Source organism: Pseudophryne corroboree, chromosome 3 (assembly GCF_028390025.1).
Source record: "Pseudophryne corroboree isolate aPseCor3 chromosome 3, aPseCor3.hap2, whole genome shotgun sequence".
In the NCBI taxonomy this organism is placed as follows: Eukaryota; Metazoa; Chordata; class Amphibia; order Anura; family Myobatrachidae; genus Pseudophryne; species Pseudophryne corroboree.
Window position 1 is genome coordinate 771,191,793 of NC_086446.1, and position 15,758 is coordinate 771,207,550.

Consider the following 15,758-nt stretch of genomic DNA (forward strand, 5'->3'; position numbering starts at 1 on the left):
AGACTATTGCTCGCTGAATCTGTGTCACGATTCAGCAGGCGTATGTTACGACTGGATTGCCATTACCACATTCAGTAAAGGCCCATTCCACTAGGAAGGTGGGCCCTTCTTGGGCGTCTGCCCGAGGCGTCTCGGCATTACAGCTTTGCCAAGCAGCGACTTGGTCGGGGTCAAACACTTTTGCTAAATTCTACAAGTTTGATACCCTGGCTGATGAGGACCTAGCGTTTGCTCAGTCGGTGTTGCAGAGTCATCCGCACTCTACCGCCCGATTGGGAGCTTTGGTATTAACCCCATGGTCCTTACGGAGTCCCCAGCATCCTCTAGGACGTAAGAGAAAATAAGATTTTAAACCTACCGGTAAATCTATTTCTCCTAGTCCGTAGAGGATGCTGGGCGCCCGTCCCAGTGCGGAAAATCTGCAAGACTTGTATATAGTTATTGCTTACATAAGGGTTATGTTACAGTTGGAATCGGTCTTGGACCGTTGCTGTTGTTTGTTCATACTGTTAACTGGTTATGTGTATTCCAGGTTATATGGTATGATTGGAGTGGACTGGTATGAATCTTGCCCTTAGATTTTCAAAATGCTTTCCTCGTATTGTCCATCTCCTCTGGGCACAGTTCTCTAACTGAGGTCTGGAGGAGGGGCATAGAGGGAGGAGCCAGTGCCCACCCATACTAAAAGTTCTTTATAGGTGCCCATGTCTCCTGCGGAGCCCGTCTATACCCCATGGTCCTTACGGAGTCCCCAGCATCCTCTACGGTCTAGGAGAAATAGATTTACCGGTAGGTTTAGGGGTATATGCAATTGTGGTCGAATTCCCGAAATTGGCGAAAAACTGGACTTTTTCGCCAAAAAAAAAAAATCGTCAATGCAATTCAGTACTTTCCGTCAAAAAAACGGACTTTCAAAATTCGACTTTTTGAAATTCGACTTTTGTCAAATTCGACTTTTCTGCAATGATACAAGTGCAGCAATTCGACCAAAGTATATTCAATTGAAGTTTGGAAATTCGACAACAGTGCTTTTAGACAGTAAATTCGTCATTTTCAATCCGCCACACTTTGGTGGGTGAAACTAATAAAAAAAAATTGAAAACATGTTTTTTTTGGTGTTTTTTTTATTGGTAATAGCATATCTATTTATATTAGAAGGGATTAGGTACTTGGTTTGTCTTTTTTGGAGGCACAAGTATTTTTTTTAAAATAATTTTTTTTTTTTTTTTTTTTTTAGTTGGAATGGTAAAATCCCGGTAAAAAATGGCGTGGGGTCCCCCCTCCATAGCATAACCAGCCTCGGGTTCTTCGAGCCGGTCCTGGTTCTAAAAATCTGGGGGGAAAAATGACAGGGGATCCCCCGTATTTTTAAAACCAGCACCGGGCTCTGCGCCTGGTGCTGGTGCAAAAAATACGGGGGACAAAAAGAGTAGGGGTCCCCCGTATTTTATACACCAGCATCGGGCTCCACTAGCTGGACAGATAATGCCACAGCCGGGGGTCACTTTTATACAGCGCCCTGCGGCCGTGGCATTAAATATCCAACTAGTCACCCCTGGCCGGGGTACCCTGGGGGAGTGGGGACCCCTTCAATCAAGGGGTCCCCCCCCCAGCCACCCAAGGGCCAGGGGTGAAGCCCGAGGCTGTCCCCCCCCCATCCAAGGGCTGCGGATGGGAGGCTGATAGCCTTGAGAAAATGTGAAGAATATTGTTTTTTCCTGTAGTACTAGAAGTCCCAGCAAGCCTCCCCCGCAAGCTGGTACTTGGAGAACCACAAGTACCAGCATGCAGAGGAAAACCGGGTCCGCTGGTACCTGTAGTACTACTGAAAAAAAAATATCCAAATAAAAACAGGAGACACACACCTTGATAGTAAAACTTTATTACACAACTGCCGACACACACATACTTACCTATGTTGACCCGCCGACTGCCACAGTCTCCGACGATCCGGGGTACCTGTGAAAAAAATTAGACTCACCTCAATCCAGTGTCCGGGAGATAATCCACGTACTTGTTAAAAAAACAAGCCGCATACCCGACCATGCCGGACTGAAAGGGGGTCCCATGTTTACACATCAGACCCCTTTCCCCGAATGCCGGGACACCACGTGACTGCTGTCACCGAGGTCACTTCAGCCAATCAGCGAGCGCAACGTCCTGGCACTCTGCTGATTGGCTGGACGTCTGAGCTGTCAGACAGCGCCTCGCAAAGCCTCTCCATTATACTCAATGGTGGGAACTTGGCGTCAGCGGTGAGGTCACCCGCGGTCAGCGGCTGACCGCGGGTAACCCCACCGCTACCCGCAAAGTTCCCACCATTGAAAGTAATGGAGAGGCTTTGCGATGCGCTGTCTGACCTCAGACGCGCACAGCCAATCAGGTGAGCGCCACGGAAGTAGCGCTTCCTGATTGGCTGAAGGGACCTCAGTGACAGGAGTCACGTGGGGTCCCGGCACATTCGGGGAAAGGGGTCTGATGTGTCAACATGGGACCCCTTTCAGTCCGGCATGGTCGGGTCTGCGGGTTTTTTTTTTTTAACAAGTACGTGGATTATCTCCCGGACACTGGATTAAGGTGAGTCTAATTTTTTTCACAGGTACCCCGGATCGTCGGAGACTGTGGCAGTCGGCGGGTCAACATAGGTAAGTATGTGTGTGTCGGCAGTTGTGTAATAAAGTTTTACTATCAAGGTGTGTGTCTCCTGTTTTTATTTGGATATTTTTTTTCCCAGTAGAACTACAGGTACCAGCGGGCCCGTTTTTCTCCCGCATGCTGGTACTTGTGGTTCTCCAAGTACCAGCTTGCGGGGGAGGCTTGCTGGGACTTGTAGTACTACTGGAAAAAACAATATTCTTTCACATTTCTCAAGGCTATCAGCCTCCCATCCGCAGCCCTTGGATGGGGGGGACAGCCTCGGGCTTCACCCCTGGCCCTTGGGTGGCTGGGGGGGGGACACCCCTTGATTGAAGGGGTCCCCACTCCCCCAGGGTACCCCGGCCAGGGGTGACTAGTTGGATATTTAATGCCACGGGCGCAGGGCGCTGTATAAAAGTGACCCCCGGCTGTGGCATTATCTGTCCAGCTAGTGGAGCCCGATGCTGGTGTATAAAATACGGGGGACCCCCTACTCTTTTTGTCCCCCGTATTTTTTGCACCAGCACCAGGCGCAGAGCCCGGTGCTGGTTTTAAAAATATGGGGAATCCCTGTCAATTTCCCCCCCGGATTTTTAGAACCAGGACCAGCTCGAAGAGCCCGAGGCTGGTTATGCTTTGGAGGGGGGACCCCACGCCATTTTTTTTCGGGTTTTCCCCGTTTTTAAAAAACCGGATCAAAATCCGTCAAATCGGCCGTTTTTCGGCCGCGGGACTGTCAAATCCGTTTTTTATTGCATATGGTCAATTTCGGCACCCACTTGCCGAAATTAGCCTGTCGAATTGTGTCGAGTTGAAAAACGGCCGATAATTTGCCGCGATTTGCTGCTAATTGCATATACCCCTTAAAATCTTATTTTCCACTCATTTCCAGTCTATTCTGAACACCTCACACCTCACAATATTATTTTTAGTCCTAAAATTTGCACCAAGGTCGCTGGATGGCTAAGCTAAGCGACCCAAGTGGCCGACACAAACACATGACCCATCTAGGAGTGGCACTGCAGTTTTCTAGTGAGAGGATGAGTGCTTCCATCCTCATGTGAATCTGAACCACTAGCCATGAACATAGGCCAGGGCCTCAGCCGTTCCTTTCCACTCCGTGTCGTAAATGGCATATTGGCAAGTTTACGCTTCTCATCAGACACTTTTAATTTTGATTTGTGGGTCATTTTACTGAACTTTTGTAGTATACTTGACGACACAGAGGTAGAGCAATAGACTACTGTACCGTACTGCTATATATTATATACTGGTGGTCAGCAAAATTCTGCACTGTCCTCCTACTATATACTACAATGCAGCACAGATATAGAGCGTTTTTCAGGCAGAGAACGTAGATATTTGCAGCACACTGAGCACAGATATTTGCAGCACACTGAGCACAGATATTTGCAGCACACTGAGCACAGATATTTGCAGCACACTGAGCACAGATATTTGCAGCACACTGAGCACAGATATTTGCAGCACACTGAGCACAGATATTTGCAGCACACTGAGCACAGATATTTGCAGCACACTGAACACAGAAACTGAGAGAACGCTGCACGTCCTCTCCCTATCATCTCCAATGCACGAGTGTAAATGGCGGCGACGCGCGGCTCCTTATATAGAATACGAATCTCGTGAGAATCCGACAGTGGGATGATGACGTTCGTGCGCGCTCGGGTTAACCGAGGAACCGAACCTGCTCATCACTACATATTACTAAAGTTATCAAAAGATGCTGTCATGGTGAGGCTTTTAATACTATGCTGGAGGAAGAGAGATGCAAATGCACTCTTAGCACCAAGAACACTGATAGTAAAAATAATTTTCTCTAACGTCATAGAGGATGCTGGGGACTCCGTAAGGACCATGGGGAATAGACGGGCTCCGCAGGAGATAGGGCACTTTAAGAAAGACTTTAGGATTCTGGGTGTGCACTGGCTCCTCCCTCTATGCCCCTCCTCCAGACCCCAGTTTTAGACTGTGCCCAGAGGAGAATGGGTGCACTGCAGGAAGCTCTCCTGAATTTCCTGCTTAGAAAGCATTTTTGTTAGGATTTTTTCTCTTTTTCAGGGAGCACTGCTGGCAAGAGGCTCCCTGCATCGAGGGACTGGGGAGAGAGGAGCAGACCTACTTAAATGTTAAGCTCTGCTTCCTCGGCTACTGGACACCATTAGCTCCAGAGGGAATGAACACAGGTTCGTCCTGGGCGTTCACCCCAGAGCCGCGCCGCCGTTCTCCTCACAGAGCCAGAAGAAACGAAGACAGAAGACGTCTCAGGCGGCAGAAGCCTTCGGTGCTTCACAGAGGTAACGCACAGCACTGCAGCTGTGCGTCATTGCTCCGCTACACCTCACACACTCCGGTCACTGTAAGGGTGCAGGGGGGGGGCGCCCTGGGCAGCAATAAAACACCTCTCCTATGGCAAAAGTGTATATACATGTACAGGTGGGCACTGTACATGTATATAAAAGAGCCCCCGCCATTTTTTTATAAGTTTGAGCGGGATAGAAGCCAGCCGCCGAGGGGGCGGGGCTTCTCCCGCAGCACTCGCCAGCGCCATTTTCTCTACACAGCACCGCTGAGAGGAAGCTCCCCGGACTCTCCCCTGCTTGACACACAGTGAAAGGGGGTTTTAAAGTAGAGGGGGGGCACATTATTGGCGTTTACACATTAAGCAGCGCTACTGGGTAAACAGTCTGTGTTTTTCTCCAGGGTTATATAGCGCTGGGGTGTGTGCTGGCAAACTCTCTCTCTGTCTCTCCAAGGGGCCTCAGGGGGAACCTGTCTTCAGAAAAGAGATTCCCTGTGTGTGTGAAGTGTGTTGACATGTTTGACGGGGAAGGCTCACCTAAGGAGAGGAGGGGGAGTGCATGATGGTCAGGTCGCCGTCGGCAACGCCGACAGCGGACTGGGTGGATATGTGGAATGTCTTGAATGCAAATGTAAATTTACTGCATAAACGATTAGACAACGCTGAAGCTAGGGATCAGTCAGGTGGTCAGACCATGCCTGTCCCTGTGGCACCAGGACCTTCGGGGTCTCAAAAACGCACCATATCCCAGATCACTGACACAGATACCGACACAGATACTGACTCTAGTGACGACTATGAGGATGCAAAATTACAGCCAAAGGTGGCGAAAGGTATTCGTTACATGATTATGGCCATTAAAGAGGTTTTGCATATTACTGAGGAACCCCCTGTCCCTGACACGAGGGTACACATGTATAAAGGGAAAAGGCCTGTGGTCACTTTTCCGTCCTCATTTGAACTAAGCGACTTGTGCGAAAAGGCTTGGGAATCTCCAGTTAGGAGACTACAAGTTCCCAAAAGGATTCTTATGGCGTATCCCTTTCCGCAAAAGGACAGGATACGATGGGAATCTTCGCCGAAGGTAGACAAGGCGCTGATACGCTTATCCAAGAAGGTGGCACTGCCTTCTCAGGATACAGCTTCCCTCAAGGATCCTGCTGATCGTAAGCAGGAGGTTACCATGAAGCACATTTACACACATTCCGGTACTATCGTTAGACCGGCTATGGCATCGGCCTGGGTTTGTAGTGCTATCGCGGCATGGACAGATTCCTTATCTACGGAACTTGAAACCCTAGATAAGGATTCCATTCAGATGACCCTAGAGCATATCAAAGATGCTGCTTTATATATGAGGGATGCTCAAAGAGACATTTGTTTACTAAGCTCCAGAATAAATGCTGTCTATTTCTGCTAGGCGACTCCTGTGGACCCGACAGTGGACGGGGGATGCCAACTCAAAGTGGCATATGGAGTCGTTGCCTTACAAGGGGTAGGAGTTGTTTGGAGAAGGCCTCTCGGACCTTGTCTCTACTGCTACGGCCGGTAAATCGAATTTCTTACCTTATGTCCCCCCGCAGCATACTAAAAAGGCACCTCATTATCAAATGCAGTCCTTTCGTTCCAATAAAAGCAAGAAGGTACGGGGATCGTCCTTCCTTGCAAGAGGAAAAGGCAAGGGAAAAAAGCTGCATGCAGCTAGTTCCCAGGAGCAGAAGTCCTCCCCTACATCTGCAAAGTCCACCGCATGACGCTGGGGCTTCCCGGGGGGAGTCAGCTCAAGTGGGGGCGCGTCTACGATATTTCAGCCATGTCTGGGTTCACTCACAGGTGGATTCCTGGGCTATAGAGATTGTTTCTCAGGGATACAGGCTGGAATTCGAAGACGTGCCTCCTCGCCTGTTTTTCAAATCGGCTCTGCCAGCTTCCCCCGTCAGAGAGGGAGTTAGTGTTGACTGCAATTCAAAAATTGTATCTTCAACAGGTGATAGTCAAAGTTCCTCTTCTCCAGCAAGGAAAGGGGTATTACTCAACCCTCTTTCTGGTCCCAAAACCGGACGGTTTGGTCAGGCCCATTTTGAATCTAAAATCCCTGAACTTGTACTTGAAAAAGTTCAAGTTCAAGATGGAATCGCTCAGAGCGGTCATCGCCAGCCTGGAGGGTGGGGATTGGATGGTGTCCCTGGACATAAAGGATGCGTACCTTCATGTTCCAATTTTCCCTCCTCATCAGGCGTTCCTGAGATTTGCAGTACAGGACTGTCATTACCAATTTCAGACGTTGCCGTTTGGGCTTTCCACAGCCCCGAGAATTTTCACCAAGGTAATGGCGGAAATGATGGTGCTCCTGCGCAAGCAGGGGGTCACAATTATCCCATACTTGGACGATCTCCTCATAAAGGCGAGATCTCGGGAGAAGTTGCTGGACAGCGTCTCGCTGTAGGTGAGGATGTTGCAGGGGCACGGCTGGATTCTCAATATTCCGAAGTCGCCGCTGATTCCTACAACGCGCCTGACCTTTCTGGGTCTGATTCTAGACACAGACCAGAAAAAGGTTTTTCTTCCGATGGAAAAGGCTCAGGAGCTCATAGCCCTGGTCAGGAACCTATTAAAGCTAAAAACGGTTCAGTGCATCATTGCACACATGTCCTGGGGAAGACGGTGGCATCGTACCAGGCCATCCCCTTCGGCAGGTTCCATGCGAGGACCTTTCAATGGGATCTACTGGACAAACGGTCTGGGTCCCATTTACAAATGCATCAGAGGATCACCCTGTCTCCCAGAGCCAGGGTATCTCTCCTGTGGTGGCTGCACAGTGCTCACCTCCTAGAAGGCCGCAGGTTCGGAAATCAGGACTGGATCCTGGTGACCACGGATGCAAGCCTCCGAGGTTGGGGAGCGGTCACACTGGGAAGAAATTTCCAAGGTCTCTGGTCAAATCTAGAGACTGGTCTCCACATCAACGTCCTGGAGTTGAGGGCCATATACAACGCCCTACGCCAAGCGGAGGCATTGCTTCGGGACAAACCGGTTCTGATTCAGTCAGACAATGTCACGGCAGTGGCTCATGTAAACCGCCAAGGCGGCACAAGGAGCAGAGTGGCCATGGCAGAAGCGACCAGGATTCTTAGCTGGGCGGAAGGCCATGTAAGCGCCCTATCAGCAGTATTCATCCCGGGGGTGGACAACTGGGAAGCGGACTTCCTCAGCAGACACAACCTGCATCCGGGAGAGTAGGGACTTCATCCAGAAGTCTTCGCACAGATCGTGGGTCGGTGGGGACTGCCTCAGATAGACATGATGGCGTCCCGTCTCAACAAAAAGCTAAAGCGGTATTGCGCCAGGTCCAGGGACCCTCAGGCGGTAGCGGTAGACGCTCTAGTGACACCTTGGGTGTTCGGATCGGTCTATGTGTTCCCTCCTCTACCTCTCATACCCAAGGTGTTGAGAATAATAAGGCTAAGAGGAGTCAGAACGATCCTCAATGTTCCGGATTGGCCACGAAGGACTTGGTATCCGGATCTGCAAGAGTTGCTCACAGAAGATCCATGGCCTCTTCCCCTAAGGCAGGATCTGCTGCAGCAGGGGCCCTGACTGTTCCAAGACTTACTGCGGCTGCGTTTGACGGCATGGCGGTTGAACGCCGGATCCTAGCGGAAAAAGGTATTCCGGAGGAGGTCATTCCTACCCTGATCAAGGCTAGGAAGGACGTGACATCGAAACATTATCACCGTAAATGGCGAAAATATGTGTCTTGGTGTGAGGCCAGAACTGCTCCTACGGAGGAGTTCCATTTGGGCCTAAAATTAGGGTCCATAAAGGTCCAAATTTCGGCCTTATCAATTTTCTTCCAAAAAGAATTGGCTTCTCTTCCTTAAGTACAGACATTTGTGAAGGGGATACTGCATATTCAGCCTCCCTTTGTACCTCCGGTGGCGCCTTGGGATCTTAACGTGGTATTAAGTTTCCTCAAGTCACCTTGGTTTGAACCACTCAAGACGGTGGAATTGAAATTTCTCACTTGGAAAGTGGTTATGTTATTGGCCTTGGCTTCTGCAAGGCGTGTTTCGGAATTGGCGGCTTTGTCATATAAAAGCCCCTACCTGGTTTTTCATGTGGATAGGGCAGAATCGAGGACTCGTCCTCAATTTCTGCCAAAGGTGGTCTCATCTTTTCATATGAACCAACCTATTGTCGTGCCTGTGGCTACGCGGGACTTGGGGGATTCCGAGTCCCTGGATGTGGTCAGGGCTTTGAAGATTTATGTGTCCAGAACAGCTAGGATCAGGAAGACTGAAGCTCTGTTTGTTCTGTATGCGGCCAACAAGGTTGGCGCTCCTGCTTCAAAGCAGACTATTGCTCGCTGGATCTGTAATACGATTCAGCAGGCGCATTCTACGGCAGGATTGCCATTGCCTAAATCGGTTAAGGCCCATTCCACTAGGAAGGTGGGCTCTTCTTGGGCGGCTGCCCGAGGGGTCTCGGCATTACAGTTGTGCCGAGCAGCTACTTGGTCGGGGTCAAACACCTTTGCAAAGTTCTATAAGTTTGATACCCTGGCTGAGGAGGACCTCCTGTTTGCTCAATTCGGTGCTGCAGAGTCATCCACACTCTCCCGCCCGTTTGAGAGCTTTGGTATAATCCCCATGGGCCTTACGGAGTCCCCAGCATCCTCTAGGATGTTAGAGAAAATAAGATTTTACTTACCGGTAAATCTATTTCTCGTAGTCCGTAGAGGATGCTGGGCGCCCGTCCCAAGTGCGGACTTCTTCTGCAAGACTTGTATATAGTTATTGCTTACATAAGGGTTATGTTATAGCTTCCTCGGTTTGAACCGAGTCTATGTTGTTGTTCATGCTGTTAACTGGGTAGTTTGTCACAGGTTATGCAGTGTGATTGGTGTGGCTGGTATGAATCTTGCCCTTAGGTTAACTAAAATCCTTTCCTCGTACTGTTCGTCTCCTCTGGGCACAGTTTCCCTAACTGAGGTCTGGAGGAGGGGCATAGAGGGAGGAGCCAGTGCACACCCAGAATCCTAAAGTCTTTCTTAAAGAGTGCCCAGTCCCCTGCGGAGCCCGTCTATTCCCCATGGTCCTTACGGAGTCCCCAGCATCCTCTACGGACTAGGAGAAATAGATTTACTGGTAAGTAAAATCTTATTTTCTCATACGTCCTAGAAGATGCTGGGGTCACATCAAGAACCATGGGGTTTAGACGGGATCAGCAGGAGACATGGGCACTTTAAGACTTTCAAAGGGGTGTGAACTGGCTCCTCCCTCTATGCACCTCCTCCAGACTCCAGTTTAGAATCTGTGCCTAGGAAGACTGGATGCACTCTGAGGAGCTCTACTGAGTTTCTCTGAAAAGACTTATGTTAGGTTTTTTATTTTCAGGGAGAACTGCTGGCAACAGGCTCCCTTCTTCGTGGGACTTGGGGGAGAGAAGCAGACCTACTTCTGTGAGTTTAAAGACTCTGCTTCTTGGCTACAGGACACCATTAGCTCCCGAGGGTCTGTTTGCTAGGTACGCCTAGATGCTCGTTCCCAGAGCCCGCCGTCACCCCCCTTGCAGAGCCAGAAGTCAGAAGAAAGGTGAGTAGCAGAAGCAAAGAAGACTTCAGTGACTGCTTCTGAGGTAACACACAGCGATCGCGCTGCGCACCATGCTCCCACACACAGCGGCACTACAGGGTGCAGGGCGCGGGGGGGGGGGGGGCGGGCGGGCGGACGCCCTGGGCAGCATATAAACCTCTATATGACACTGGCAACAAGGGACATAGTGCCAGGGCACTGTCCTAACCCCCGCCAGTATAAAAGTTTTGAAAAAATTGCGAGACTGAAGCGCGCCATTACGGGGGCGGAGCTTAGCCCTCACAGCTCACACAGCCCAGCGCCATTTTCTCTACACAGGCTGCAGAGACGCTGGTCCTTTTTCTCACTGCTGCATAAGAATCGGGGTGAAAAACGGGGGGGGGGGGGGGGGCACAGTAAATTTGGTGCAATATATGTTGATTATAAAAGCGCTGAAGGTCTGGGACATTATTTAGTGTTTTCAGAACCGTTGGTGAAGCGCTGGGGTGTGAGCTGGCAAACTCCCTCTGTGTCTTTCTGACAGACTTTACTGTGGGTCTGTCCCCTATATGCCCAGTGTGTCTGTGAGTGGTGAATACACGTGTGTCGGCATGTCTGAGGTAGAGTGCTCTTCCCAGGAGGAGGCTGTATTAGGGACACAAACGACTGTGGGAGTGAACCTGTCTGCACCGCCGACTCCTGATTGGGTAAATGTGTTGAATGCTTTGAATGCTAATGTGGCTCTTATTAATAAGAGATTGGATAAATCGGAGTCTCAGAACCAGGCATGGAATAAATCTGTGGAGGATGTATTGTTACAAGCCCAGACCCCCTCGAGGTCACAAAAAAGATCATTTGCCCAGTTGGCAGACACAGACTCTGACTCCAGTGTCGACTACAGTGATACCAGATTAGATCCAAAATTAGCAAAGAGCATTCGGTACATGATTGTGGCGATAAAAGACGTAATACATATCTCGGAGGACCCTCTTGTTCCTGACAAAAGGGTCTGTATGTATAAGGGGAAGAAGCCTGAGGTAACGTGTCCTCCCTCTCATGAACTGAACACCCTATTTGAAAAGGTTTGGGAAAATCCTGACAAAAAGTTTCAGATTCCCAAAAGGATTCCAGTGGCGTATCAGTTTCCCTCTGGTGATAGGGAAAAGTGGGAGTCACCACCCATTGTGGACAAAACTCTGTCACGGCTGTCCAAAAAGGTGGCTCTTCGGTCCCCTGACACGCCAGCCCTTAAGGATCCTGCGGATCGTAGGCAGGAAAATACATTGAAATCCATATACATACATTTATGTCACCACAGGTACGCTGCTCAGGCCAGCCATTGCATCTGCGTGGGTGAGTAGTGCTATCGAAAAATGGGCAGATTACTTGTCATCTGATATAGATACCCTAGATAGGGATAGCGTTCTCTTGACACTAGATCATATCAGGGACGCTGCAGCCTACCTAAAGGAAGCCGCAAGGGATTTTGGCCTCTTGGGATCACGGGACAATGCCATGGCAGTCTCGGCTAGGAGAGCATTGTGGATTCATCAATGGAATGCTGATGCCGACTCTAAGAAAAATATGGAGTCTCTGCAGTATAAAGGTGGTGTCTTGTTTGGTGACGGCCTCGCAGATTTGGTATCTACGGCTACCGCGGGTAAGTTGTCCTTTTTACCTTATGTTCCTGCACAACAAAAGAAAACACACCACTATCAGATGCAGTCCTTTCGGCCCAATAAATACAAGAAAGGATGAGGGTCTTCTTTCCTTGCTACTAGAGGAAGGGGGAAAGGAAAAAAGTCACCGGCAGTGGCAGGTTCCCAGGAGCAGAAGTCCTCCTCGGCTTCTGCCAAATCCACCGCATGACGCTGGGGCTCCTCTGCGGGAGTCCGCACTGGTGGGGGGCGCGTCTAAAACTCTTCAGTCAGTTCTGGGTTCGTTCGGCCCTGGAGACATGGGTTTTGGAAATAGTATCCCAGGGGTACAAACTAGAATTTCAAGACGTTCCCCCTCGCCGATTTTTCAAATCGGCCTTACCTGCTTCTCTTCCGGACAGGGAGGTTGTACGCGACGCAATACAAAAGTTGTGCCTAAATCAGGTCATTATCAAGGTTCCCCCGTCACAACAGGGAGAAAGATTTTATTCGAGCCTGTTCGTGGTCCCGAAGCCGGACGGCTCGGTCAGACCAATCCTGAATCTAAAATCCCTCAATTTCTACCGAAGAAAATTCAAATTCAAGATGGAATCTCTGCAGGCAGTGATCTCCAGTCTGGAGGAAGGGGATTTTATGGTGTCGGTAGACATAAAGGATGCCTACTTACATGTTCCCATTTATCCTCCGCATCAGGCTTACCTGAGGTTTGCAGTTCAGGATTGTCATTACCAATTTCAGACGTTGCCGTTTTGGTCTGTCCACAGCTCCGAGGGTTTTCACCAAAGTAATGGCGGAAATGATGGTTCTCCTGCGCAAGCAGGGAGTCACAATTATCCCTTACATGGACGATCTCCTGATAAAGGCGAGATCCAGGGACCAGTTACTGGAAAAAGTTACGCTCTCCCTGACAGTTCTGCAACAACACGGTTGGCTCCTAAACTTGCCGAAATCGCAGTTGGTGCCGTTGACGCGGCTGTCGTTTTTGGGAATGATTCTGGACACAGAATTACAGAGAGTTTTTCTTCCAGTGGAAAAGGCTCTGGAAATTCAGAACCTGGTCAAACAAATTTTGAAACCGACAAGTGTGTCAGTCCATCAATGCACTCGGTTACTGGGGAAAATGGTGGCTACCTACGAGGCCATTCAGTTTGGCAGATTCCATGCCAGAGTGTTTCAGTGCGACCTGTTGGACAAGTGGTCCGGATCCCACCTGCACATGCACAAAAGAATAATCCTGTCTTCCAAGACCAGAATATCACTCCTGTGGTGACTGCACAGCTCTCACCTCCTAGAGGGGCGCAGGTACGGGATCCAGGACTGGATCCTGGTAACCATCGATGCGAGTCTCCGAGGCTGGGGTGCAGTCACACGGGGAAAATTTCCAGGGAAGATGGTCAAGCCAAGAAACTTGTCTACACATAAACGTTCTGGAGTTAAGGGCCATTTACAACGGCCTTCTTCAAGCAGAACATCTTCTGCGCAATCTGCCCGTCCTGATTCAATCGGACAATAGAACAGCAGTAGCATACATAAACCGCCAGGGTGGAACGAAAAGCAGAGCGGCCATGGCAGAAGCCACAAAGATTTTCCGCTGGGCGGAGAAGCATACAAGCGCTCTGTCAGCGATCTTCATTCCGGAGTGGACAACTGGGAAGCAGACTTCCTCAGCAGACACGATCTCCATCCAGGAGCGTGGGGCCTCCACCAAAAAGTCTTCGCAGAGGTGACAAGTCGTTGGGGAGTTCCTCAAGTAGACATGATGGCATCTCGTCTCAACAAGAAGCTTCAGAGACATTGTTCCAGGTCAAGGGACCCTCAAGCAATTGAAGTGGATGCACTGGTGACACCGTGGGTGTTTCAGTCGGTGTATGTATTCCCTCCACTTCCTCTCATTCCAAAAGTTCTAAAGATCATAAGAAGAACAAAGTTCCGGGTGATCCTCATTGTCCCAGACTGGCCAAGGAGGGCTTGGTATCCAGATCTTCAGGGATTGCTCATAAGAGATCCCTGGCCTCTTCCTCTGCGCGAGGACCTGTTACAACAGGGGCCGTGCGTGTATCAGGACTTACCGCGGCTACGTTTGACGGCATGGCAGTTGAGCGCAAAATCCTAGCCCTTAAGGGTATTCCCAGTGAAGTCATTCCCACACTTATTCAGGACAGAAAAGGGGTAACGTCTAAACATTACCACCGTATTTGGAGAAAATATGTTTCTGGGTGTGAATCCAAGGGGGCTCCTACGGAAGAGTTTCGGCTAGGACGTTTTCTCCATTTTCTACAAGCAGGTGTGGATGCGGGCCTAAAATTGGGCTCAATTAAGGTACAGATTTCAGCCTTATCGGTTTTCTTTCAGAAACAATTGGCCTCCCTTCCAGAAGTTCAGACTTTCGTGAAAGGCGTGTTGCACATCCAACCTCCATTTGTGCCTCCAGTGGCACCATGGGATCTTAATGTGGTGTTGCAGTTCCTTCAATCACATTGGTTTGAACCTTTACGGAAGGTGGAGTTGAAATTCCTCACTTGGAAAGTGGTCATCCTGTTGGCCTTGGCATCTGCAAGGCGGGTGTCTGAGTTAGCGGCCTTGTCTCACAAGAGTCCTTACTTGATCTTCCATGTGGATAGAGCTGAATTGAGGACATGTCAGCAATTTCTACCGAAGGTGGTTTTTTCTTTCCACATGAACCAACCTATTGGGGTGCCTGTGGCTACTGACACCTTCGCTGAGTCAAAATCTCTGGATGTGGTCAGAGCCTTGAAGATTTATGTCGCTAAAACGGCTCAGATTAGGAAAACAGAGGCTCTGTTTGTCCTGTATGCTCCCAACAAGGTTGGGTGTCCTGCTTGCAAGCAGACCATTGCACGCTGGATCTATAATACGAATCAACATGCTCATTCCACGGCTGGATTGCCGTTACCGGAATCGGTGAAGGCCCATTCTACCAGAAAGGTGGGCTCGTCCTGGGCGGCTGCCCGGGGGGTCTCGGCATTGCAACTTTGCCGAGCAGCTACTTGGTCGGGGTCAAACACATTTGCAAAGTTCAACAAGTTTGACACCTTGGCCGATGAAGACCTTTAAGTTTGGTCAATCGGTGCTGCAGAGTCATCCGCACTCTCCCGCCCGTTCTAGAGCTTTAGTATAACTCCATGGTTCTAATGGTGACCCCAGCATCCTCTAGGACGTATGAGAGTATAGGATTTTAATACCTACCGGTAAATACTTTTCTCTTAGTCCGTAGAGGATGCTGGGCGCCCGTCCCAGTGCGTACTGTGTCTGCAGTTATTAGTTGTGGTTACACACATGTTGTGTTACGTTTATTGTCAGTCTGTTGCTGCTATTGCTTATGCCGTTGGCTTGTGTTCAGTTGAATGCCACGTTGTGCGGCATGCTAGAGGTGTGAGCTGGTATGAATCTCACCTTCGTTTAACAATAAATCCTTTCCTCGAAATGTCTCCCTGGGCACAGTTCCTATAACTGGAGTCTGGAGGAGGGGCATAGAGGGAGGAGCCATTTTACACCCTTTCAAAGTCTTAAAGTGCCCATGTCTCCTGCGGATCCCGTCTATACCCC

The 15,758-nt window shown here is 49.7% G+C and overlaps 1 protein-coding gene across 1 annotated transcript in view; it reads left to right on the plus strand.

Moving 5' to 3' along the window:
- The window catches only part of LOC135056852 (centrosome-associated protein CEP250-like), a 140,250-nt gene that overhangs the window by 57,058 nt on the left and 67,434 nt on the right, over window positions 1-15,758 (plus strand). The window lies entirely within an intron of this gene.